A 27,276-nucleotide genomic window follows, 5' to 3' on the forward strand; every position below is an offset into this window, starting at 1 on the left:
AGTGCCCATAACTTATTCTCATATACTGCAAGACTAAGAAAACACTATTTGCCCATTATCTGCTCTATAATAAACCCTCTTGTGGGAAATAGACTCCAGTGGTGAAATCTAAGCATGATACAACAATAGTACATTATTTTAAAAATGCTTAATTTTATACATTGAAATTGTAGGCACTATTGTTGGAGGGGATGAAGAAATATTGTATTTACTCAAATCTAGTGCACCATTGAATCTAATGTGCATCTCAATTTTCAAAACCCTAAAACCAAAAAAAAAAAAAAAAACATTTGCTGGAGAATGTAATGTGGAGTGGCAAAAAGTGCACTCTTTGTAATCTGGCCAAAAAAGGTGTGCATTACAATGGCTGCATGCTTATAATTCTTCCTTAAAAACAAAAGTGTTACAACACCAAAGCTTCCAATAATGGAAAGGGAAAGCTTGGGGTGCATCAAGATTTGGCTGGCATGCCTACTTATGGTATGGAAACGTTAAGGCTAATTAAGATTTTAATAGGCATCCCATAAGAGCTAGCCTATTAGCGATGTGGAATATTTATTTTATTTATTTATTTAATTTATATACCGCTCTTCTCCCACAGGGGGACCCAGAGCAGTCTTACATAATGGCAAGATTAATGCCACATATAATACAAAATATAGTAAAACAAACGATCGTAAAAACACACTTAAAAACCAATATCATACCCCATTTAAAACAGTAAAACACTGTGTGACCATTACAACAGAATAGATACAAAGAAGGGATGGAGCAAAAAAATCCTTTATGGCTGTGTCCTCTGGAAGCAGTGCTAAAGCCAACATATACTGAGGAATTGATAACTTATGGGAAATATATAATTGAAGAAAAAGGACAATGGAAATTAGAAGGGAGATAAGGGTTGGGGATAAATGCCTGGTTTCTTTATTATCAACTATAGGATATATTTAGGAAAGACAATAAAATGAGGTTCTCCAAAAGGAAATCGGAGTTGGAGAATATTTTCGAGAAATAAAATAATGGATTGATTTCTGATACAGTTTAGAATATAACCTAGAAGATAAACAGGAACAAAAACAGTAATGATTTCCTGGGCTAGAGACATAGGAAAAAAATATAGCTATGGAAAATTGGGAATACAGTACTTATGGAAAAAGGGATTTAAATGTTCAATAGCTGGTTCTATTAGAGAGGACATGTATAAAATGTTCTATAGAAGTTATATAACTCCTGAATTAATGGCCAAAATTGATAAAACCCAATGGGGGGAATTTTGGAGATGTAAAATGCAGAAAGGTACCTTCTTCCATGTTTGGTAGGTAATGGCGGTAACATTTTTTTTAAAAGGCTGCTAAAGAAACTAATACAATGATTTCTAAAAAGATTAAGAAAAACACAGAAATATGCCTATTGGGTATGTTTCAGGAGAGAATTGTAAGGAAAATGTAGAAATTTGACAATATAGTTTTGTGGCAGCAAGAATTACAATAGCAAAATCTTGGAAGGGGGAAAAAAACTACTTACCAAAGATTGGAGAAGAAAATTAGTCGAGTATATTCAAATGGCCAAGATCTCCAATGGCATAAGGGGACTAAACAATGAAGAGTTCACTAGAAAATTGAGTCTTGCCTTTGGGTATTAAAAAACGAAGACAAACATTCTTTTGAAATAGTCGCACAGGGAATTTATTAGCAAAATGATAAGGTTTCAGCTAAAAGACTGTTTCCAAGAACCAGATCATGCACCCATTTTTGTCTCCAATTGAGCACCACCACCTACACCAGCATTACATTTTTTTCTAATATTATCGGAACATATAGCTCAGCTTTTGTATTACCCCCTAAAAATTTCCATTAAAATTGAATTTACAGGTAGAAAACCCTGGCCTATTATATGTAGCTTTTTGGAGTGACATTTTTAAATTGTAGGTATTTTGCACTGTCATTCATTTCCAAGAGAATTTCCCATTTACACTTGCTGTAGTTATAACTGGTGAAACATTGTGCATAACTGTGCAGTTGACCACTCTGGACCTGACTGCCTCTATCTCTCCATTTCCTCTTTCTCCCATCTCTACAGAATCTCATTACTTCTCAGATTTCCCTCTATTACTTGAAATTGCTTTCAAGGCAGCTCAGCCCTTCCTGTGATGTTTCTCAGCATTGACCAAATTGCTTCAAGACTGCCCTAACATCACCCCAGGCTGTCCTTAACAGCTTCCATTGCTGGACTGGTGGCAGGGGCTGTATTGAGTTTGTGGTGGTGGGGAGAAGAGCTGAGGATGCTCTTGCCTCCTCCTCTTCCTTTTCTGCCATGGTCACCTCCTGCACCTCTGCTGCAAGGCCTCTGTTACTGCTCCTGCTGCTGCCGCCAGATTGTGTTACTAATGTAAGCCACAACCCCTGGTGACACTAATTTATTTAGTGCTTTCTGAGCAACTGGCTCCAGCTTATTCATTGCCCTTTCCATCCAAGTCACTCTTTTCTACTTTCTATGGGTCCTTCTGCATCAAATTTTGTAATGAAAACACAAGAACTCAAAGATGGTTTTTAAGAAGTCTTGTCCTTCACTCATATATTTCCTATTTTCCAAAGAAGCTAGACCAGTGTATAGTTCCTAGGTAGGATCTTGCAATTAAAGCATTATTTTGAGCTAGCTGACACAATGCAACAGAGCACCCATTGGAGATGTGACATTCTTGAAATTAGTGGAAGTTTGGGCAGCAAGTGAAAACAGCCAAGGTCGAATTCATTCAGGATAGATATGAGGTGTCACATCAACCAGGGAGGAAGAGAAACTGTCTTGATCCAAGCCATTGCCCACAGTTGCTAAGGAAAAATCCAACAAAAACATCACATTAAAGCAGGGTAAACATTACCTGAAATCAAGGCCTAACAACCTTCAGTGTGTGAACTAATGCTGGCAGTAATACAGTAAAAATGTCCATCTAGAATATCAGTTAATAATATGTGAGATTATTTCTTGGAAATAATCCTTAAATCAAGAAATAGCTTTCTAAGATCTACAGATATACTCGCAGGAACACCTCAGCAAGCGAGAGTCCGAAAGTGGGAGGCTAAAACCCGGAACCTTAATCAGTGGCTGACGCTGGATGAGAGACTCCCTCCTGGGCACACAGAAGACTGGGTGACTTGGAAGGCGCTGAACAGACTTCGCTCTGGCACCACTAGAAGAAATGGAGCTACAAAGTGAAGTCTGCAACATGTGACTATGGAAAATAGCAAAACACAGAACACTTATTGCAATGCATTTTGAGGCCTGCTACATGCACAATGGAGGACTTCCTAACAGCAACACCAGAGGCACTCCAAGTGGCCAGCTACTGGGCAAAAGACATTTAGTATTGGTGCCAAGTTTTTTTTTCTTAAAAAATCTCTGTTTGCAAATCCATTACAACTTATACCCTTGATTCGCTTCTGACACAAGAAATAAATAAATATTGGAAATAACAGGAGGGTCTTGCGGTTTTTACATTGAAAAAATCAGCTCATAGATATACTAGTTGCAATGAATACAACATGACCCCCTTATCCGCAGACTTGAGATCAATGGCTTCACTTGTGATCCAGAAACGTTTTCTCTCCTCTTCCCAAATGTTTGTGGGCCTTTCTAGGTCATCAAGTATGATACTATGCTATGGATTTTGCACAATAGAGTAAAAATACAGGTTACTTTCACTCTTATCCACAATTTCAACTACTCATTGGGGGGGGGGGGAGTGAACTTATCCAAAATTTCAGATATCCATGGGGGTTATATTTTATTCATTTTCTCTTCCCCATTACAAAGATATAATTAGATCATATTAGAACAGGAACTTAAGAATCAACTTCATGGCTTTTGTGCTTTTGAAATGTCCAGTTACAGTACTTTTATACTTGTGGTATGACCTTATTAAATGGTGGTAGAGGAGGACGATCACATGGTTTAAACAATGACTTGTACTATACATTCTGCCACTGGCTTTTACTGTGATGTGAGCACTAAGACCCTTATAGATTGAAGAGGACTTTGTTATCTCAGACCAGCAACTCATGGTATTCCTCTAGACTAGATTTTTTGTTGTTGATATGTATGTATAGGTATGTATTCCTGTAATGCCAGTGTATGTTTTTTTAAAGATGTTTATTAACCTATTGGCTGGTGGTTCACACTTTCCATGAACATTAGCTGACACAGAACACATCAATACTGACTAAGCAGGCTTGATTCAGCTTCCAGGACATCAGATTGAGCATGTTTGGTAACCCAAGAGAAACTCTCTAACCCACCTTGAAGATGGGAGGGAATCTCAACTTCCCAGCAATTGCAAACATAGTAAATGTTACCAGTCACAACATGGGAGGAGCTGGTAACATTCATAACACCCTGACCTGCACTGGCTGATGGCTTCATCCTCTCCACCCTCTCCCCAGCTTCATTCTGGCAAATGGATGGAAGACTGCTGACACTGAGATTTTTTAAACTCGTGTCAGAAGCGAATTGGGTCGCTGTCTACACAGACGTTGCCCAGGGGATGCCCGGATGTGTTACCATCCTGCTGAGAGGCTGCTCTCATGTCCCCGAATAGAAAGCTAGGGCTGATAGATGGGAGCTCACTCCATCTTGCAGATTTAAACCGCCAACCTTCAAAGGAGCAGTTCAGCCAGCACAAGGTTTAACCCAGCGTTTCACAACCTGGATATTGGGACCACTGGAAAGTCGCAATGGGATTGTCAGAGGGGTCGCCAAAGATCATCAGAAAACACATATTTCTAATGGTCTTCAGAACCCTTTGGCAGAGATGGCTGAAGATCTCTCCGCCTGTTCTTCTCTTCCTTTTGGAAATAGACAGCAAATCCTCCAATCAAAAGCCTTACTCCTGCTGTGACTGGATGCAGGGAGAACTACGATTACCATCATGTTGGGTCAGTCCCCCCCCCCAAACCCCAGCAGTATTCAAAGTTGGTCATATTGAGTATTTATGCCAAGTTTGGTCTAGATCCATCAGTTGGGTGCACATTGCTCTGTCGATGTGGATGAACTATAACTTCCAACCTCTGAGGTCAGTCCCCTCGAAAAACCACCAGTATTCAAAGTTTGGCATGTTGTGTATGTGTGGCAAGTTTACTAGTTCCTTCACCAGTTTTGTACAGGATGCTCTCTGAATTTGGTGGACAGCAACACCCAGAATTCAAATACAGCCCCCACCCCACCAGCATTCAATGTTGGCCATGTAGGTAGTGTGCCAAGTTTGGTGCAGATTCATTGTGGGCTGGGTTCAGAGTGCTCTTTGATTGTAGGTTAACTATAAATCCCAGCAACTGCAACTCCCAAATGACAAAATCAATCGTGCCCCCCCCCCAACCCTACCAGTATTCAAATTTGGGCGTATCAGTTATTTGTGCCAAATTTGGTCCAAATCCATGGTTGTTTGGGTTCACAGTGCTCTCCAGATGTAGGTGAACTACATCTCCCTAAATCATTGTCAATTCCTCCAAAATCCCTCCATTATTTTCTGCTGCTGGGAAGTTTGGCCCAATTCTATTGTTGGTGGGATTCAAGGGCTCTTTGATTGTAGATGAACTATACATCCCAGCAACTACAACTCCCAAATGTCAATGTCTATTTTCCCCAAGTACCACCAGTGTTCAAATTTGGGCAAGTTTGGTCCAGATCCATCATTGTTTGAGTCCACAGTACTTTCTGGATGTGGGTGAACTACAACTCCAAAACTCACGGTCAAATTCCACCAAATCTTTCCATTATTTTATGTTGATCATGGGAGTTTTGTGTGCCATTTTTGGTCAGTTCCATCGTTGGTGGAGTTCAGAATGCTCTTTGATTTTAGGTGAACTATAAATCCCAGCAACTACAACTCCTAAATGACAAAATCAATACCCACCCAACCCCACCTCCCAAATTGGGTTCATTGAATGAAAATACATCATGCATATCAGATATTTACATTACAATTCTTAACATTTGCAAAATTATAATTAAGAAGTAGCAACAAAAATAATTTTATGGTTAGGGCCCACCACAACATGAGAAACTGTATTAAGGAGTTGTGGTATTAGGAAGGTTGAGAACCCATTGCACCACCTCAGCCCTGTCAGAATGTCGTAACTGTTGGCAAATTGCTACAGTAATGTAGGGATTCCCACCATGCACCCCCAGGCTGTGTGGGCTCAAGAAGTATTATGCCTTCCCACACTCACACTTACACACTGGTCCAGCTATTTGAATTGTCTCTAATTCAGGAGACAGCCTGAATCTTGCCTGAGGATTCAGGTTATTCCCCTGAGTTTGTTTAATCTGGGGCAAAGCTTCACTGAGTGGCTTTCCCGCAAGTTAGGACAGATCAGTCCTATGCAATGTTTATCTACCATAATGCTGATCTAACCTCCCACTGATCTAACTGATGAGCATAGGTGTGTTCAGAGAAGAGAGGAGAGTCCCAGAGAGCACTGGGTTGCATTTCTGCAGCTATACACAAACAAAAGACATCCTCCTCCTGTGGGAGGATTTAATTTTTTAAAAAATCCTATTTTTCCTTCCTCTTTAACATGCTAACAACAGGAAATAATCTCTCACGAGTCAACATCCTAGTCGGATAAAGTATGATTCTTTTGTGGGTGTGGTGTATTAATCTGCAGCATGTGAACTTTGTCCTCATCTATCTGAACAGCACATAAAAACACATAGAAAGCATACCAAGTGGAATCATGTTGTGCCACTGCTTTGCTGTGTTCTGGGAGGCCTTATCCCTAAAGATTGTTTTTGTGTTCCTTTTTACATTTCTTATTATTGCTGACTACATAAGACAGAGACGTCCAAGAGGCTTCCCCCCAGGACCCAGGCCTCTTCCTTTTGTGGGGAATCTGTTTAGTGTTGATATAACAAAGCCTCATCTTTCTTCAGAAAAGGTAAGAGGGAGGGAGAGTCTGAGCACTCAGACAGTGTCTATTTCCTTTAAGCCCATCGAGGAGCACTTCCACAAAGGAAACAGCTTTAAATGGTATTACAGGTTGTTTTGAGTTTTCTGTTGGACTTTAATATAGTGACCCTTCAAGAGATACCATTATTAAAAGCTCTGTGTTGTCGAAGGCTTTCATGGCCGGGATCACAGGGCTGTTGTATGTTTTCTGGGCTGTATGGCCATATTCTAGAAGTATTCTCTCCCGACGTTTCGCCCACATCTATGGCAGGCATTCTCACAACCTCTGAGGAGGCCTGCCATAGATGTGGGCGAAATGTCAGGAGAGAATACTTCTGGAATATGGCCATACAGCCCCGAAAACATACAACAACCCATTAAAAGCTCTGTTTGAATTTTGCAAAATTAAAGTTGCAATTTCTTTGATGGAGCCAATCATCTGTAATGTGGTCTTTCTCTTCTCCCGTTGCTAATTTCTCATTTTATAATGAGACAATTGAAAGTCAAACTCTGGGTTCTGCAGTTTAAGAACAGACCAGGTTCATAGAAGTTTGGAGAAGAAAATCTGGTGTGTGGAAACCAAGATGTATTAGAAAAAAGTGAAAGAACTGGGGAATTTACCTTAAAAAATGGGAGAAAAGAACTCAGCTATTTAAAGGGCCTGTAACTCAGATAGTGGCAATGGAAGTGCTCTGTTTTCAAACGATCCAAAGTCAGGCTCAATTTTTTATGAGTTTATGTTACAAGAAATTGTTTTGGTTAAATACGAGAAAGCCCTTGGCAATAAGAAGACATCATTAATGGAATTACTTGCTTAAGGGGAGGGATGGCTTTTCCATTCTTTAAGCATATTCTGACTGATCATTGCTTTGGAATATTCAATAGTTTCTGAAAAGCAATTGCTAGAAGTAGATGACTCACAGTATTCTCTTTCATATTCTTGATTTACAAACTGAATATTTTTTATAAAGGATTTCTTTTATCTATATTCCACGATATATATATTCAGCTATATTAAGGACCTTATCATGCATTGTGGTGAATCCATCAGGGCCCCGGCATGGGGTGTGGGGAACTTGTCGCCCCATACCCAGCATTGCCTGGCTTCCCCCTTACCCCATCTCACAGGGGGAAATTTCTACTACCTGGCTTCCCCCTGTTGATCTTAATACAACACGGGAAGCCTCCTGTGTTGCCGCTGCCGTGGTGTACACCGGTTCCTCTTCCCTTTTTTCATGGAGCCCCACTGGAAGTAGTACGTTGTGACATTTAGCCCATTTGATGAGGTTGTTTTTAGAGATCCTTATATGGGGAAAATGTATGCCTTAAAATCACAGTATTTCTCTACCAGGATACCCACTAAAGTTTGTCATTTCTTTTAACACTTTGTTCATTTCTCTTTGCAGTTTATGGAAATATATGGCAAGATCTTCAGCTTGCAATTGGGAAAATTTCCGTTTGTAATTGTGAATGGCCTGCAACTAGTGAAGGAAGCTCTCATCCATCAGAATGAAAATTTTGTAGATCGACCAATATTACCTATTATCTATGATCATTCTAAGACATTTGGTGAGTGGTATATTATTCTTGGATTTCTTTAATTTTTTCAAAGAAACATGCCCAACAGGGGGAATGACTTTTAAATACATTCACCAGATTAAGCCTTATGAGCAATGTTTTCATTACATTTTGCATTTCCTGTATCCAAAAATCATATCTGATTTTGTAGGAATACATCCATCTAAAAGCTTCAATTGACGGTTTCTAAACAGTTTAACTTTCAGCCAAAATACCCTCAACAGGTGAAAATGGCTAAGAATATTTAAAGGGACAAAAACTTAAATATGTAAAGATGGGAATTGTCTATATATTTTTGATGTCGATGTCTATGGATGTGGAATTTTGTTTTACTGTTTTATGATTGCTGTATTGACGTCGGGTATGGCCCCATGTGAGCCGCTCCGAGTCCCTTCGGGGAGATGGGGCGGGATATAAAAATAAAGTTATGATGATGATGATGATGATGATGATGATTATTATTATTATTATTATTATTATTATTATTATATATTGACTTAGCAGACACAGAGAATCTAATTAGCATGATACAGAAAGAATTCACATGTGCACTGGTTTAGAAGGCTGATTTTCTTATATGTATTACTTATTGCTAAGCCTGTTAGGAAGCTAAATAAATAGAAAGGTCTCTATAAATGTGCTAATGAACATCTTGATGGCTATGTGACTTATGGCATATCATGTTATTAAATGTAATAAAACGGAAGTGTCCAGACATTATTCCCTTAGGGGGAATGTGCATCTATCTATCTGTATGAATACTAAAATACTGTTGAAAGAGTCTCTTCTTTGCCATATAAATATGCTGGAACCCCAAGATCTTAAAATATTTAAGTGGAGCATTGAAGGTAATATGACCTAACTGGTTTAACCAAAATTGTGGTCTGGGATCTTTGGTGATCAGAAATTGATAAAGGTGCCTCCAGACAGTACCAAAATAAGCTGCCAAGTGGTAAGGATATTCAGTTTAAGAGGCAGGAGTGTGGAGCCAAGTCTATGTCAATTGGATAGCTCTGGTGTCATGCTGAAATATTGCTTTAGAACAAATATTGGTTTCTCTTTTATCTGCTTATGCTTTAGATGGTATATAAACTAGCAGTTTATAAACTAACCATTGACATTTTATAAACGAATCCTATAAAGAAGAATCTTCCTGTTGACTTTATCATGAAAATGGATCCAAACTATTGGTGACTTCTATGTTCAGAATGTGGTGAATCTTTTCTTCATTTTCTTCCAGATTGCAAAGGTGCTCTCCAATATGTTGAACCTATTTGGGGTATAGGGTTGCACATCTTGGATAACTAATTGAAATTTTCAACTAAAACATGGAACAGATTCACCTACTTAAACATAAGGAATCCACCAGTTGTGACCATACACAATGTTCTCAGTTCAGTTCCTGTTATCTCCACAAGGACTCCTGTCTTTTAGCAACTGTCTTAAGCAATTTTGTTCTTTTAATAATCTTAGTTCATAGGACAGGACATTTTACGCTGTTCAGTTGGAAAGCACTCATGCTCAACTTTTCACTTAAGCAAATAAGGGCCCCATCCACACTGCCATATAATGCAGTTTGAATCTGCACTATATGGTCAGTGTAGACCAGGCATATGCAAACTTTGGCATTTCAGATGTTTCGGACTTCAATCCCTACCAGTTGTTAGGAATTGTGGGAGTTGAAGTCGAAAACACCTGGAGGGCGAAGTATGCCCCTGCTTGGTGTAAAATGAATTTCACGCTAAATTATATGGCAGTGTAGATGTGGTCAAGGAAGCTATCATTGAGATAGGGAAGATGCTTTATATATGGTAGAGATGTAGGAAGGATTCTCTGCTTGCCCCTATTCTCTTCAAAACCAAAACAAAATTGTGTTATCTCAAAAGAAGGGATCTGAGCTAGTGAAAGAAGAAAAGAAAGTGATACTAACAAACCTGACAATGTAAGTTAATTGCTGAAAGGAAGATCAAAAGTCAAATCAGATAAAGGCCAATCGAGAAAACCTGAAAAATTATCTTGAAGAACTGATACCACTCAATGTAAACAATGAAAAAGTCATTTGAGCAGTAGGCTGGTGCAACATGTGGAAACTTTTCAATTCACTTTGAAGAGAATGTGGATAATGTCCTCAATATGTCCCTGGTATTGGCTTGCATGGGAATTTTTATCTTGCCTTGTTTGATCATAAAATAAAAGCTCAGGAAGGCACTGATACAAATGGTAATGGATACCTCCTTATTCAACTATATAAGATTTCAGCCAACATGTTTATTTTTAGAATATGCAGGGAACCTTTAAAGTGTTATGTGTTACCTTTTCCTACCTAGGACTGATCATGTCTAATGGACTTTCCTGGAAACAACAAAGACGATTTGCCTTATCAACTCTAAGAAACTTTGGCTTGGGCAAAAGAAGCTTAGAAGAACAAATACAGGAAGAGAGTAGGTTCCTTGTAGGTGCCATTGAAGATGAGAAAGGTAACACTACATTAGCTGAGCTAGACAACTCCATGGTCTTTCATTGCAGACATCTATTCTTTCCCAAGCTGAAAACAAATAAATGCAATAATATTCTTTCCAATGCTCTTATTTTAGTTAAAGCATATTTACATGGTGTATATCCTGCTTCCACCCCCCCCCCCTAAAAAAAAGGCCCAAGGCATGAAAACAAAATATGTGAGTTATAAATTAAGGGTAAAAACACAAGTAAATAAACAATTGTATTAAACCATCAATTCTTTAAATCAGATCAGTATAAAATCATTTAAAACATAACAGGAATAATAAAAATGCAGCATTCACTCACTATTTAATATTATTTAAAAATCTCATGAGGGTGTACTAAAACTGTATCACTGCCTATTTAGCTTTAATTCACAGATCCTGTTGGAAAAGCAAGAGTCTGTTAATAAGTATTCATGTGGAAATTATTCTCCATTTAAAAGATTTCACAATGTCTCTCCTGCTCTGGTGCAATCCCTTCCAAAATTCTAATAAAGACTGTTTCTGTTTTGTTCCTTCAGGTTGTTTCTGTGTGTGAAGTTGTGTGCTGTATTTTATTTTTAATCTTTTATTGGTAATCATGTTTTAACTGTTTTTAAGTATGGTCTTTTATAATATTGTTATTTACTTTGTCAAGAGTCAGACGCCAGTTAACATACAAAACAGAGTTTATTCCGAAGATAAGCCAAAAAATAACATAAACACAGGAAATATCCTTGAAACACTTCACTTATCAGTGTTTCGAGAGTAGATTGGACAATAATAACTCAAAAGCGAGCCATGCTAATTTCCCATGCTGGCATTCAATAAAAAAACTAAATAACGCTTCAATTCAGCTTTGGAAAACAAATAGAGTTAATTGCTGGAAAAATAAACAAACTAGGAAAGCAGTAAAACTGCTTCCACGGTGCAGATAAGCCGAGAGCCTCAAAGGGATGATGAATAGCTGTCGTCAGAAGAATCCAAGGTCAGGTCAGGAGGCAGCAGAAATTCCGAAAGACAAACCAGTAGTCAGAAGCCGGGAGAAGTAGTCAGTCAGAGGGCGAAGACAGAAGCCAGGTCAAATTCCAATCCAGAGTCCGAAGAGGGTGCAGTCATCCAAACCAGGTCCACGAAAAGGCACAAAGATGGTATCAGCAGATCCGAATCACAGTCCAAGTCCAGTCTTCACGAAAGCACAGAGATCCCAATGGCGCCTCAGCAACACCTTGCCACACGCAAAGTGCAGTGGCCAAACATTCCCATTTTATTCCCCTTCCTCCTGGGTGACCAAACACTCACACCCAAACACCAGGTGTCCCAAATCTACTCAGAGTCTGAACTCCACACAGCTAGAGCTCGTGGATCTGGAGTACCTAGTAATTCGTCGGAGTCCCAATCATCTTGCCCACACTTAGCCCCATGAACACTTAAAGAACCATCCTCCCTTCTCCAAGCATCCCAATTGGGATCAGCTCCTGCAGAAACCCCAGGTTCAGAAGTATCCATAGGCCCCAAATCCCCAGACATCTCCGGTGGCTGTGCCCATTCAGCGCCCGCTTCCCCAGCCACCACCTGTTCCTCAGCATCTATCTCCCCATCTGAATCTTCCTCAGAAGATCCCCCATATAGCTCTCTAAGTCGCTTCCTGCGCAACTCCTCCAGTGAACCCTCATCACGAGGGTTTTTTCTTCCTCTTCGAATTCCATCACCATCAACCATAATCCCCGAAGGCGCAGTCACAACATACTTTTTCCAACTTTTGTAAACTTTAAACTGCTGGAAGCTCCTCTAGATTCCATCTCAGGGCAAAGGCAAGAAATACATAGAATAGATAGATAGATGTTCTGGCATCTTGATGCAGTTGGTTAGATTCCACAAATGGTCATGTCAAATTTATTATTTCGTGTCAAAAGCATTGGTATAGCAAATACATTTCAAATAATGGGAAATAAAATAAAAGGAAAAGAAATCACAAGCAACTAAATAGTTTTGGACCAAAAGCGGGCAACAGCAACCGCATTGTCTGTAGCTTTAAACAACTCCTCCTCCGTACATGAGGCAGGGCATTGTGGGCAAGCATACATGTGCTGAGTTGTTTGTTCAGCTCCACAGTCACACAAGGTGGAGGATTCCTCCAGGTAGTGCCACCTTGCCAAGTTGTCTTTAGATCTGCCCACTCCACTTCTATGTCAAATAAAACCTGTTTATTTTTCTGATTACCAAATCAATCTTTGTTGTTTTTGCTGGAACAGACTGATACAGCTATGCCCCATTACTATTTAAAATGCATTTACTCATACCTTAATGTACTACAAAATCCTATTGCTTTCATAATATTGTATTATTGTGACATGAAGTCTATAATCATTCTAATTCTTCCTCTACTAAGAATTTCTTTTCCTTTCCAGGGCAGCCATTTGACTCCCACTATCAAATTAACAATGCCGTTTCAAATGTAATTTGTTCTGTCACTTTTGGGAAATGCTTTGATTATCATGACAGCCAGTTTCAGAAGCTGTTGCATTTGCTGGATGAAATGGGAAATGTTCAGGCAGGCTTTTGGGGCATGGTAAGACCTGCTTGTGATTTTATGTGCAGCAAAGGCCAAATTTATCAACTTCTGGACAAGGATTCATAATCACACTGACTTTTCATTCATTTGCATTGCCGCCCTTTCCTTGTTCCTCTCCTTGCTTTTCAGTCCAATCCCCTGCCAAGAGTCCCTTGGCTTTGTTCTTTTTCAGTCATCTAGCTCCATGTATCTCCACTGACGCTGTTCAGTTGATTTAGCATTATGGTATGAGTGGAGATGATAAACTGAAGTGGGTGTAGTGTGCCTAGATGGATATTATTTATCTGTTTGTTTGTTTATTTATTCAATTTACATATCAAATGAACCCAAGGCAGCTCAGAAAGAAATCAATTAACATCTAACAATTCAATCTTTAAAAATAAACTTTTAAACAATATAAACTTATTTTAAACACAAATCCTTTAGCAGCCTTTCTGCTTGCATACTGAAGAGTGAAGGGTTGTGTTTCAGATGCTCTGTTCAATTATCCAATCGTATGCCTGAGCAATCCATCCATTCTGATTTCCAAGAAGATTCAACACATACAATGACTTTTTCTATTGTTTTGCTACTGTTTCTTCTGAGCAGGTGTGCAGATGAGTGCTTTGAACGATGCTTTGTTGTGCCAAAGACTAATCTGTGTGGGTCTGAGAATATGATAGATGATTTGGTGCTATTGTACCTCATATTTTGTATTTATTAGAAATTTGTTTATTTAATTAATTTTCAAGCAATAAATGAACAATGAATGCAATTTATTAGATTGCAGCCAACCCCAATCTTTATGATGACAAACTGACTGAGTCCGGAAATCAGGGTTGGAATTCTTCCTGGGTCATGGAAACCCAGTTAGTAACTTTGACCAAGTCTCATTCTCCAAGCCCCAAAGGAAGACAATGGCAATTTCCTTTTGAATAAATCCTGCTAAGAAAATCTGATGATAGATTTTCCTTAGGGTCACCATAAGTTGGAAATTAATTAAATGTACACAACAACAATAATTAACACATTATTTTTAAGCCTAATACAGCAAAAAATAGCAATGTTGCCACAATCAACTGAACAATATATGTTTATGGCTTAAATTTAAGAGTTAGAATATAAGGTTGCTCTCAATGTAGTGATGCAATCACAAACAGTACTCTTAAATTAATTCTATAAGCAAACACTCAATTATAATGTGCAAAGTGACTCCCCAGGGAGGAGTGTATCATCATATAGAAAATCTATTGGTGTTTTACACTGTTACAATTTTTTTTGCAGGATTGTACAGAACTGGAGAAAGTAGACAGACAAAATTTGCTAGTGCTGAGTAGTCTACTTTGCCTACACCTCACTTTCTTCACAGCTGTATGCTAATATAGCAAAGGTGGAGTGATGTCTCAGGCCCTTCCACAGTGCCCTAAATATCAGAATCTGATCTCAGATGATCTGATTATCCTAGATGATTTGACAGTGTAGACTCATATAATCCAGTTCAAAGCAGATAATCTAGGATCAGATCCTGGGATACAGAACAGTGCAGAAGGAGCCAAAATAGTCTTCTGACCCAATATGCTGCTGAAATAACATTCTAGAGTTCCTAGGAACAGCAAGAAGAGCTATGTGTATCTTCTAAGTGATGTTAGTCATCAGTATAAGCAGTAGGCTTGCTCAAATAATTCGTTTTCCCCGTTTACCGTTATTGATTCGTTATTTTCGTTTGTTTTGAAGCAATATCGAACCTTGGTTGTCCACACGCCTGGATATCGCGGTTTCGAACCGCGATTGGCCGTTTTCCGTTATGGCGCCTTTTTTTTCGTTTTTAAAAAATGCTTTGGCAAATCATCCAAACTTGTTTAAGTCCACTGGGGCAATCTAGCGTGTTGTTTGCACCTTGTAGCCAATCAGAGAGCACGTTTAACCAGGGGGAGGGGCTGGTAGGACGTCCTGAGCGTGCACACGCCTCGTGGCTCAGTCGCACTGGGAATTTTGGAGAGGGTGGAAGGGAGATTTTGGTGCAGGCACTGGCAGGCAGGAAAGATTGCTGCGTCACAGCATGGCTGTGTGAAGACCGGGAGAAAAGGTGGGGTGGCTGGCTGAGTTTGGGTGGTGTGTGTTAGTTGGGTCTTTCTTTTTCTTTTGTTTTTGCAAAGGGCTGTCCTGTGGGTGTTTTTTTCCTGGCGCAGCAATTTTTCTGCTACGCCATTTTTCTTCTTGCGGGCGGGGTGGGCTTTCTCCTTTCTTTTTTCCACGCAAAAGTGTTTTTGGAAACAAGGGATCCGAGCCAGGGACGCTTCCTGATAATCCTAAGCCAAGTTTGGGAAAGAGTTGCATATCCCATACTTCCCTGTACAAAATACAACTCCTTTTGGGGAAAGAAGAGGGGGTGCCTTTGTCCCTTCACCGCTCTCAAACACAAGTGGGGCTGCTTGTGTCTCAGCCAGGGACGCTTTCTGATAATCCTAAGCCAAGTTTGGGAAAGAGTTGCATATCCCATACTTCCCTGTACAAAATACAACTCCTTTTGGGGAAAGAAGGGGGGGTGCCTTTGTCCCTTCCCCAGTCTCAAACACAAGCGGGGCTGCTTGTGTCTCAGCCAGGGACGCTTTCTGATAATCCTAAGCCAAGTTTGGGAAAGAGTTGCATATCCCATACTTCCCTGTACAAAATACAACTCCTTTTGGGGAAAGAAGGGGGGTGCCTTTGTCCCTTCCCCAGTCTCAAACACAAGCGGGGCTGCTTGTGTCTCAGCCAGGGACGCTTTCTGATAATCCTAAGCCAAGTTTGGGAAAGAGTTGCATATCCCATACTTCCCTGTACAAAATACAACTCCTTTTGGGGAAAGAAGGGGGGGTGCCTTTGTCCCTTCCCCAGTCTCAAACACAAGTGGGGCTGCTTGTGTCTCAGCCAGGGACGCTTTCTGATAATCCTAAGCCAAGTTTGGGAAAGAGTTGCATATCCCATACTTCCCTGTACAAAATACAACTCCTTTTGGGGAAAGAAGGGGGGGTGCCTTTGTCCCTTCCCCAGTCTCAAACACAAGCGGGGCTGCTTGTGTCTCAGCCAGGGACGCTTTCTGATAATCCTAAGCCAAGTTTGGGAAAGAGTTGCATATCCCATACTTCCCTGTACAAAATACAACTCCTTTTGGGGAAAGAAGGGGGGGTGCCTTTGTCCCTTCCCCAGTCTCAAACACAAGCGGGGCTGCTTGTGTCTCAGCCGGGGACGCTTCCTGATAATCCTAAGCCAAGTTTGGGAAAGAGTTGCATATCCCATACTTCCCTGTACAAAATACAACTCCTTTTGGGGAAAGAAGGGGGGGTGCCTTTGTCCCTTCCCCAGTCTCAAACACAAGCGGGGCTGCTTGTGTCTCAGCCGGGGACGCTTCCTGATAATCCTAAGCCAAGTTTGGGAAAGAGTTGCATATCCCATACTTCCCTGTACAAAATACAACTCCTTTTGGGGAAAGAAGGGGGGGTGCCTTTGTCCCTTCCCCAGTCTCAAACACAAGCGGGGCTGCTTGTGTCTCAGCCGGGGACGCTTCCTGATAATCCTAAGCCAAGTTTTGGAAAGAGTTGCATATCCCATACTTCCCTGTACAAAATACAACTCCTTTTGGGGAAAGAAGGGGGGTGCCTTTGTCCCTTCCCCAGTCTCAAACACAAGCGGGGCTGCTTGTGTCTCAGCCGGGGACGCTTCCTGATAATCCTAAGCCAAGTTTGGGAAAGAGTTGCATATCCCATACTTCCCTGTACAAAATACAACTCCTTTTGGGGAAAGAAGGGGGGGTGCCTTTGTCCCTTCACCGCTCTCAAACACAAGCGGGGCTGCTTGTGTCTCAGCCGGGGACGCTTCCTGATAATCCTAAGCCAAGTTTGGGAAAGAGTTGCATATCCCATACTTCCCTGTACAAAATACAACTCCTTTTGGGGAAAGAAGGGGGGTGCCTTTGTCCCTTCACCGCTCTCAAACACAAGCGGGGCTGCTTGTGTCTCAGCCGGGGACGCTTCCTGATAATCCTAAGCCAAGTTTGGGAAAGAGTTGCATATCCCATACTTCCCTGTACAAAATACAACTCCTTTTGGGGAAAGAAGGGGGTGCCTTTGTCCCTTCACCGCTCTCAAACACAAGCGGGGCTGCTTGTGTCTCAGCCGGGGACTACACCAATTTAACAAAGTTTCAGCCACAAAAACAAAGTTTCTGAAGTAGAGCAATGACTTTCACAGTAAAGACAACCCAATTTAACAGGAAATAAGACTTTCAAACCAGGAACAGATTTCTGCAATTATTAAAAAATGGTTTATTATAAAAGCTATGAAAATTTGCCAAAAATCAGAGGATAAGGGAAACGTTCCACATTTTGGTGAGCTATCAGTGTTAAATGTGTTCTACCACTGTACCAAGTTTGAAGAAGATCACTCAAAAAATGAGGGCGGGAGAGCCCCCTAAGTCCCCCCCCCTCGGGCTGTTTTTGGGCCACCGCGCATGCGCGTCCGCCATTAACGAATTAATTTCGAAAATAACGAATTTTCGTTAATTTCGAAAAATTTTGGGGGCAACAAAAACGAAAAAATGCCCCCTCTAGTTTTGAAACGAGTTTAGAATCAAATTTTTCATGGATCGATCAAGCCTAATAAGCAGCAATGCAAATGGTTGGTATGTGTGTTTGTAGAACGTATCACAAGAATGCATTTGGTAGTAGTATTCCTATGCACCATCAATTCATGTTCTAGAATTTATACATTGTAACTAAGGAGCTGAATATTTATCATGGGGATAACATTTTAAGTGGCATCCCTATGTAGTTAAGGTTTTGGCAGTTTTGCAACAGAGCCCAATGGCTCCCATCATACCCTGGAGAAGTACTTCCAGGTGGCTCCGTGGCAAAACTGGCAAAAAAAAACTCCCTGCTGCCGCCAAAAAATAGCCAGCATCCCAGCTTTCCATTAGAAATCAATGTCTTGAGCTGGTTTATAGACACTTTGTGGCTTCTCCCCATGTGATGAGGTAAGGGGAAAGATGGGACAGTATGGGGAGCAGGGCGACAAGTTCCCATGTCCCCTGGGCAGGCACCACCAGGATCACCGCTATCCATGGCAATGTTCAGCGATTCTGGTGGCACATGTGAAGAGGTTCTCAGTCTTCTCATTATGCTAGCTGTTATGTTCATGGTAGCTGGATATTTCACATAGAGGCAATCTTCCCCAGACATACCCTGGTTTTCTCTCCTGCACATCATCTAATTTTTATTTTTGTCCTTCAGGCGTATAACACTTTTCCAGCTCTCATGAAGCTATTGCCAGGACCCCATCAAACTGTTTTTAAAAACTGGGACCAGTTGAAATCCTTTGTGAGAAAGATAATTGAAAAACACCAAGAAGACTGGAATCCACTTGAAACAAGAGATTTCATTGATGCTTACCTAAATGAAATAGCCAAGGTATTTAATAAATTAGGGGAGAGGATGCAATCTATTTTGTAATTTTCAGGTGAAGGTTGTGCCATTTGTCCATTGCCCAATTGGCACCACTTGTCTATGATGTTTCAGGACATACAATTTGAGAATACAGCTGGGGAACCTTGGGCTTAGGTAACAATTCCCATAATACCTGAGCATTTTCCATGCTGTCAGGGGCTTCTGGTAGAGATAGTCCAAAATAGTTGGAGAATCTGGAGGGTCGTGTAATCTAGCCTCACCTGTGCCCATTTTAACAAATTTACTTTGGACTGTTGACTTGATTCTGAGCAATCTTTTAATAGATGCTATTTAAATTCAATTATCTCCATGTTTTTTTCTTACTTTTCTTTTAAGGACAAAGGCTTAAGGACTAGGCTTCTTCTAGTTTCCATATGGAAAACCTCCTACAGTAAACAATAGATTTGTTTATTGCTGGAACAGAAACAGAAACAACTTCTGCAACCTTGCGCTGGGCTGTGTTGTACATGGCTATTTATCCAGACATTCAAGGTAAGAGCGAAATTGTAACTTCTCCTCTGTCTTACTTTTTTTTTTTTTAAAGGTCCTGAATTTCTGGGCTCTTACAATGCTAAAGTGACCCTAACATATGTTATGGTGGTGGTGATAGTAACTCCTTTCTGCAACAATCCTTTTTTCCAAACATCAGCATTTTTTCTCTCAAATGTAGGCCTCACTCAAAAATAGGCCTTTTGCAAATTAGGTCAAATAGTGGTCAATCAGAACTTATGGGACTTAAAGTTATTAGAAGTATCTCTGAAAATTCTCTTTTTAAACCGACATCCCCCTAATACCATACTTTTTTGAAGCTGAAAACCTTTTTAGCTGAGAAAATCAAGATTATGCACATGCAAACCAAAGAAAAATTTAGTCTATTGCCATATAATAACTCTTCTTTGTAGACAATCATCTTCATCCACTTGGGATGTTTCTGCCAAGTCATTAGAAGTATCTCTGAAAATTCTCTTTTTAAACCCATGTCCCCCTCATAAGTAGAGTGCCAAAAGACATGACCTTAGTCTGTCATGTGACCTTGTCAGATGGCTGCTGGCGTCTCTCCTCTTAATTGAGAGGTGTGGGAAATCCAGCACCCCACACACTGTATCGTCTGAATCCAAATGAGGGTGATCAGATGGGGGAAGTGCGAGTACACATGGCTTCCCCACATATATTCTAAGCCCTCCCATGTTGTCCTGGTAGTGGCATGCACTGGCTCCGCCCTCTTTCTCCACTCCTTCCTCTTTCTGTGATGGGAACTGGCTGACTCCATGGATGACCTGGGCTAAAATCGGCACATGCACCAATTTTAGCCCTTTGTGATGAGGTGGATGGAGAATCTAAAAGAAGCAGAAACCCACACAACTCTTCGCAGTGCTTCTGGCTTTTTGAATGTCTAGGTGAGAAGATGGCAGCAGCGACTCTTTGGTACTTTTCGAAGGAATTACAAAAGTATAGCATGGGTCCATGTTTCTCTTAGATTCTTCTTCAAATAGCTAAGCTCTCGCCTTTCATTACTGTACTCAGAAGGGAGTGGTTTCTTTTTTGGTAAGAGTTAATGCTGCAGCTTAACTGTTACCTAAAAAGAAACTGCTAGAATGTTGACATTTGTTTTTCTTGTACTTATAATAATTATTTCTTTCTTTGTAGGAAAAGTTCAGGCAGAAATAGACTCTGTGATTGGCCAGTCTCGCTCCCTAACAATGGCTGACAGAGACAGTTTACCTTACACTAATGCAGTTATTCATGAAATTCAAAGAATGGGCAACATCTTGCCTTTTAGTGCTCCTCGAGTGGCAGTTAATGACACAAGGTTAGCTGGGTTTTATCTGCCCAAAGTAAGTATTTAGTAAATATATCTTTCCTTTTTCACTTCTGTTTTCCAGAATCGTAAGCCCAGATTCTAAATACTGAATCACACTATGAAGATTTTAGTGATGGGGAGAGGTTTACTTATGTTGTTGTATGTTTAGTGAGATATAAGCAAATGAGATTGATCTCAAGACCAATTTTCTGTTTCCAGGGCACTCTAGGAACCACATAGACAGCTAAAGAACAAATGTCATAGAAAACTAAAGTAACAAAATCCTAAGATTTCAGATTTTCAACACTTTCACCATTCAGGGACAAAACAAATGTCTGCAATTTTTAAACAAAACAATTTATTTCCCAAAGGTTACCAGATGAGTTTTTAAATATATTTCCAAAACAGAGCTGTTTGGATTTCAGATTGGGATTTTTTTAATTTAAAAAATGATTTTGCCTGAAAATTTCCTGAAATGTCCTTTCAGGGTCCAATAAGGACCCAGGCATTGAAATGTTCCCATGTCCCCTAGAGGGATTTGAGGGCAAAAATGTGGTTTCTTTTGGAGGAGGTGCTTTGTTTTGCAAGAAGGGTTCCAGTGGACTGCACAGCCTTCCAAGTTCTTCAAGGAAGAACCCTCTGGGCTTCCACATTTGCCTACTCTTGAATTATATCCACTATGTTGCAGTGAATTTAATGTTGTACACCTGGCCCTCTTCTTGATTTTATCCTTGTACAATCATTGTGAGATAGATCTGGCAAATAGTAGATGTCCCTTTACATATGGCCTCAAATGGGACATGAACTGGCATTTTTGGCAGTGTGTAGAAGCACTCTCTGACTCTTTTACTACTATATGCCATCCCAATTTTTAAAGTGGAATTCAAGACCATATTAGTGCTGTTCTGAAGTGGTTCTTTGTTCTGAAATCTGCCAGTATCAGATGGTCCTAATCCTATGCTTTGAAAATCTATCTAAAAGTTCATTTGGCAACCTGTGTCCTTGAAAATGAATCTATAAGTTACTCAGAAAATACTAGCGAATCTTACAGCCAAAACATATGCTTTGTCACTGTGTTGACCGAAACAGAGTTAATCTTGCATTTGGGAGGCTCGTTGTATTGTAGACCAAATGTCTGTATGTTTTCATTTTCAGGGAACTATTTTGCTTCCTAACCTGACATCATTGCTATTTGACAAAGATGAATGGGACACCCCAAATAAGTTTAACCCCAACCATTTCTTGAAGGATGGCCAATTCATGAAGAGGGAAGCTTTCATACCATTCTCTATAGGTAAGGGCAGACAAGAGAATACTGACATACTTCTCAGAAATGCTGCCAGCTTATAGGTATTTGCATTACACACAGTTACACATCCTAGACTGAATGAAAAGTTCTAAACAAAGTTCAAGAAGGCATTGTGAATGCTATTCATCTCTGTTTTTCTGAATAGTTAAGAGATAAGACAGACATATGCATTAAGTTGCAATTAAAGAGACCTTTAAAGGTTTTTGCTGTCTAGTTTATAATTCTTTTGCCGAATCTGTCGCTTGCCATGGCAACATTTCACAATAATCCTCTGAATTCTCTTCCAGGAAAGAGATCCTGTCTTGGAGAACAGCTGGCTAGGATGGAGCTTTTCCTGTGCTTCACTACCCTCATGCAGAAGTTCACTTTCCAGGCTCCAAATGGTTTGAGGTTGAGCCTTGACTTCAAGATAGGGAATGCACTCAGCCCAAAGCCATACAAAATATGTGCCATCTCTCGTTAAAGAAGAACAATGTTGCTCTTAATATAAGTAGGGTTAAGTAGTGATATAACCAGAGTATTTGTTGCACTTGTTGTATAAAGATAATCATTTCTAAGCTCCAGAGAATCCTTATAGATCTCTGCACCATTACCATTTCAAGCTTGGCTGTAGAAAGGCAACAGGAAACAGTCCTGCTTTATCTCTGTAAAGCACAAAAATGACCATATTAGGAGCTTCAGAACCAGAGGAGTTCTTGTGTCATTTATATTGACTTGGATGGGATAATCCATGTGGTATTTTCCAACTCAGTGATTCTATGACTTATTATGGTCAAATCATTGCTTTGGGAGTATCATGAAGAAGGCAATGCTTTTGTTTCTAACAATGTTTGTTCTTGTCTTTACCTGCTACTTACTGTTCCAAAGGAAGGTAGGCAAATATCAGACGCTTTGTTGCAAGCAGATTGTGCCATAGTGACTAAACGAAAATTCTCCAGAACTACAAGGTAATAGTTGTGGTTTACTAGGCAAGTTCTTACTTGCATACTAAATCAGTTTGTAACTTTTATGTTTGGGAACTACTTATGAACTGCATCCACTTTGTAGAAGCCTTAACTGATGCCATATGTATTTCAATTAGGCATTCAGTGGCAGAGTGCCCATAACTCTTTTTTCTTTGCTGCAGGCACAAAAAGCATGATTTCGTATAAAACCTCTTATAAGAAATACACTTAAGATCTACTCTAAGTTCAATCTATTTTAATGCATTATTTTTTCCAAAGTTTCATCCTAAACTTTTAAATTGGGGGCAGTTTTTCTGGAGATGAGAATGTCCTAGTTCATTTTTAAAATCTTTGGTGGCGATAATCAGTAATATAACAAGTTTAATGGATTATTCCACATTGTTGCCAGTCTAATTTCTTCACCGGACTACAGGTAACCACTCAAACTGTGAGTATGTATTATTTTAACCTAATGACCACTAAATTCTTGGGAGATAGAAAAATCAACAACGTCTCATTGATATCTAGTTGGAATATTTTAATAATGTATGATAGACTTGCTCAATAAATGTTAGATTTCACTTAAAAGTGTCCTGCTATCATTGTTTCTTTGTTTCTTAAGGGGAAATCCTTTTAATTTCTGATCCCAGTTCTGTCAAACATATATAGAGAGTTTTAAATTGATAGAAAAGGCATTTGATACTGTTAAAACTCACCAGTGAAATCCTACATGATACTTTAAAAATCTTTAATATTATTTTAATGGACATTGATCAGATGCCCAACCCTAGCTTTCATGGATACATTACTGTTGCATCTATTTTATGAAGCCAAAATCAGCAACTGTCTTCTTAAGTCTATATTTGTGTTTTTTGTACTTACTCCTTGTACTCTAAATTAGACTTGAATTGGTAGATTAATGTATTATGCTTTACAATACTACACGTTCATTATGTGAAATAACCAAAAACTACAAAAGTATGTCAAAAACCTTTAATGTGAATAAAATAATATTTTTTGAATCATTGCACATTTTTACAAAACATTTTTACAAATGAGTGCAAAATCTTTTTTCACCGTTTTATACAGCCTGATTGTTCTTCAAAAACTTAAACAGTTAGACATTCAAGAGACGAGACTTATCACAACTCTAATACATATAAACTCAAACCTACCACTAATTCTTATTAAATGAAATTTTTATTAAAGGAAAACATTACCATCACTTACAATTACATTATCCTAAGCAGATTGTTCCTAGAGAAAAATGACATACTTAATTTGGAAGAGAAACATATTAATTGTACTGAATGAATTAGCCTGATAGCAAAAAGCTCTTAAATGAAATTCTTTTTTCCAATTCTATGATTATTATTTTTTTAAAAAAATTAAAACCACATATACCATAATTAGGTACAATATCAAGTCATACAATTGTTATACAAAAAAATGTTCTTGAATCCAATGAGGAAATCATGAATTGTCATAGGAAAAAATAATTAAACACCACCTGGATTAAATACTTTGAATTAAGTCAAATATATTTAATCCATAGCTAAGGATAATTCATATATTTGTTTTTCAAAAACACAAATCTTTCAGACATGAAGAAAAATTTCTCTTTACTTTAGCTTGTCTCAGCTAAACATGTGCTGGTGACTCAAAAATGATACTGCTATTGATTCTTATTAGTCAAAAGAGGTGGTCTGAAATATCGAAAGTTGGACACCAATGTTATACCAAGTAGTCAAAAACCACAAAGTCTATTGCATCTGTAGTTGCCACGTCCAGTAATAAATATATCCTAGGACACTTGTAATCTTGTATTATGTTGAGAAACAAGCACATATGACTTCTACACTTACGGTATACTCCTAGCTGTAGAGGAGTAAAAGCTGTATAGCCTGTGCATCAGCTGTTCCTGGTTTGCAAATCTGCAGTAATTTTAGCACTTATCGTTAATATACTGTAGATACTCAAGTATAATGTATCATCAATTGTAATGTGCACTTCAATTTTGAAGGTATGCATTGCAAAAAAAAAAAAAAAGAGGAAAAGTTATGTTGTTGAATGTAATGCATGGCTTCTCCTTTCCTGCCAGCTGTTCCGCTGCCTGCCTAAGAACAACCAACAGATAAGGGGAAGCAGAGTTTCTCCATCAAACCAATACTTCCTAATTGGCCTCATTCATGAGACCTTCAAAACTCTTAGTGAATTTTATTTATTTATTTATTTCCATCATTTATATGCCGCCCTTCTCACCCGAAGGGACTCAGGGCGGCTCACAATCTGGCAAATTCGATGCCAGTATACAATACAAAAATAAACATAGCAATTAAAACAATCAATTTAAAACAATCCAATAAATACATTTAAAACAGTATAATAAAATACTTAATCCATTCGTCCACATAAACCTTGCACGTAAACCTTAGTCCGGACCGAGTTAAAGCCATAATAATTCATTCATTAAACGCTTGTTCACAAAGCCAGGTCTTCACCTTTTTTCTGAAACTCAGAAGGGATGGAGCCTGCCGGATGTCACTGGGGAGGGAGTTCCACAGCCGAGGAGCCACCACCGAGAAGGCCCTGTTCCTCGATCCCACCAGCCGCACTTGTGAGGCAGGTGGGACCGAGAGCAGGGCCACCCCAGATGATCTTAAAGTTCTCATGGGCTCATAGGAGGAGATATGTTCGGATAGGTAAGTTGGACCAGAACCGTTTAGGGCTTTGTAGGCCAAAACCAGCCCTTTGAATTGGGCTCGGTAGCATATTGGCAGCCAGTGGAGCTGACGCAACAGAGGAGTGGTGTGCTCCCTGTACGCCGCTCCAGTTATAAGCCTGGCTGCCGCTCGTTGTACTAATTGAAGCTTCCGGGCCGTCTTCAAAGGCAGCCCCACGTAGAGCGCGTTGCAGTAGTCCAAACGAGCTGTAACCAGAGCGTGGACCACCCTGGCCAAGTCAGACCTCCCAAGGAACGGGCGCAGCTGGCACACAAGTCTGAGTTGTGCAAAGGCTCCCCTGGCCACTGCCGAGACCTGGGGCTCCAGGCTCAGTGATGAGTCCAGGAGGACCCCCAGACTGCGAACCTGTGTCTTCAGGGGGAGTGTGACCCCATCCAATACAGGCTGTAACCCTATTGCTTGTTCAGCCTTACGACTGACCAGGAGGACCTCTGTCTTGTCTGGATTCAATTTCAATTTGTTAGCCCTCATCCAGTCCGACACAGCGGCCAGACACCGGTTCAGGACCTGAACAGCCTCCTTAGCGACCAGTGGGAAGGAGTGACAGAGCTGGACATCATCTGAGTACAGATGACACCGCACCCCGAAACTCCAGATGATCTCTCCCAGCGGCTTCATGTATATGAATGAGACCAGTGGGGAAGCCATGCCCCTCCATCAAGTCAAAACTGGCAAGTTGAATGTGCACCTCACTTTTGGCTATGCAATTTAGCCTTAAAAGGTGAGCATTCGATTTGAGTTAATGTGGTCATTAAAATGAAGTCTTGGTTTTTAGATACATCCTCAGAAAACTTTGCACTGAGAATAAAGACAGAAAAAAAATATTCCCCTCATTTCTTGACCAAAAATGGGTCTTCTGAGATTTGGGAAACTTGGTTAGGAAGAGTAAGCCTAGTTTTTCAGCCCTTTTTTAGGACTGAAAAAAAACCTCCTCGGCCTATACTCGGGTGAGGGTCCTGGTGAGCTTATATTCAGGTCGGCTTATACTCAAGTATATATGGTATATTTATTATTTTTCTCTATTATTATTGCTATTGTTACATTTATTATTTTACTCTATTAATTATTATTATTACATTTATTATTTTACTCTATTATTGTTACTTTTACATTTATTTTACTCTATTTTTATTATTAATAATACATTTATTATTTTACTGCATTTATTATTATGATTATTACATTTATTATTTCACTCTATTATTATTAAAAGGATACATAAGCACATTTACATTGAAGAAGATGAAAATAATGATTTAATCAGAGTTGGACAGTCATATCTTAAATTACAGTTTGATGTTAAGATTCAAAAACATTTAAACTATTGATGCCTCAATTAATGTAATTTTATTGGTATCTCGGCTTATACTGGAGTCAATGTTTTCCCAGTTTTTTGGTGGTAAAATTAGGTGCCTTGGCTTATATTTGGGTCGGCTTATACTTGAGT

General features: G+C 39.6%; 1 pseudogene; it reads left to right on the top strand.

The window, feature by feature from the left end:
- The first annotated feature begins 6,447 nt into the window (after positions 1-6,447).
- On the top strand, positions 6,448-24,458 carry LOC100561885 (cytochrome P450 2J2-like; annotated as a pseudogene).
- Positions 24,459-27,276: the final 2,818 nt, after the last annotated feature.

Source organism: Anolis carolinensis, chromosome 4, assembly GCF_035594765.1.
Source record: "Anolis carolinensis isolate JA03-04 chromosome 4, rAnoCar3.1.pri, whole genome shotgun sequence".
Classification (NCBI taxonomy): Eukaryota; Metazoa; Chordata; class Lepidosauria; order Squamata; family Dactyloidae; genus Anolis; species Anolis carolinensis.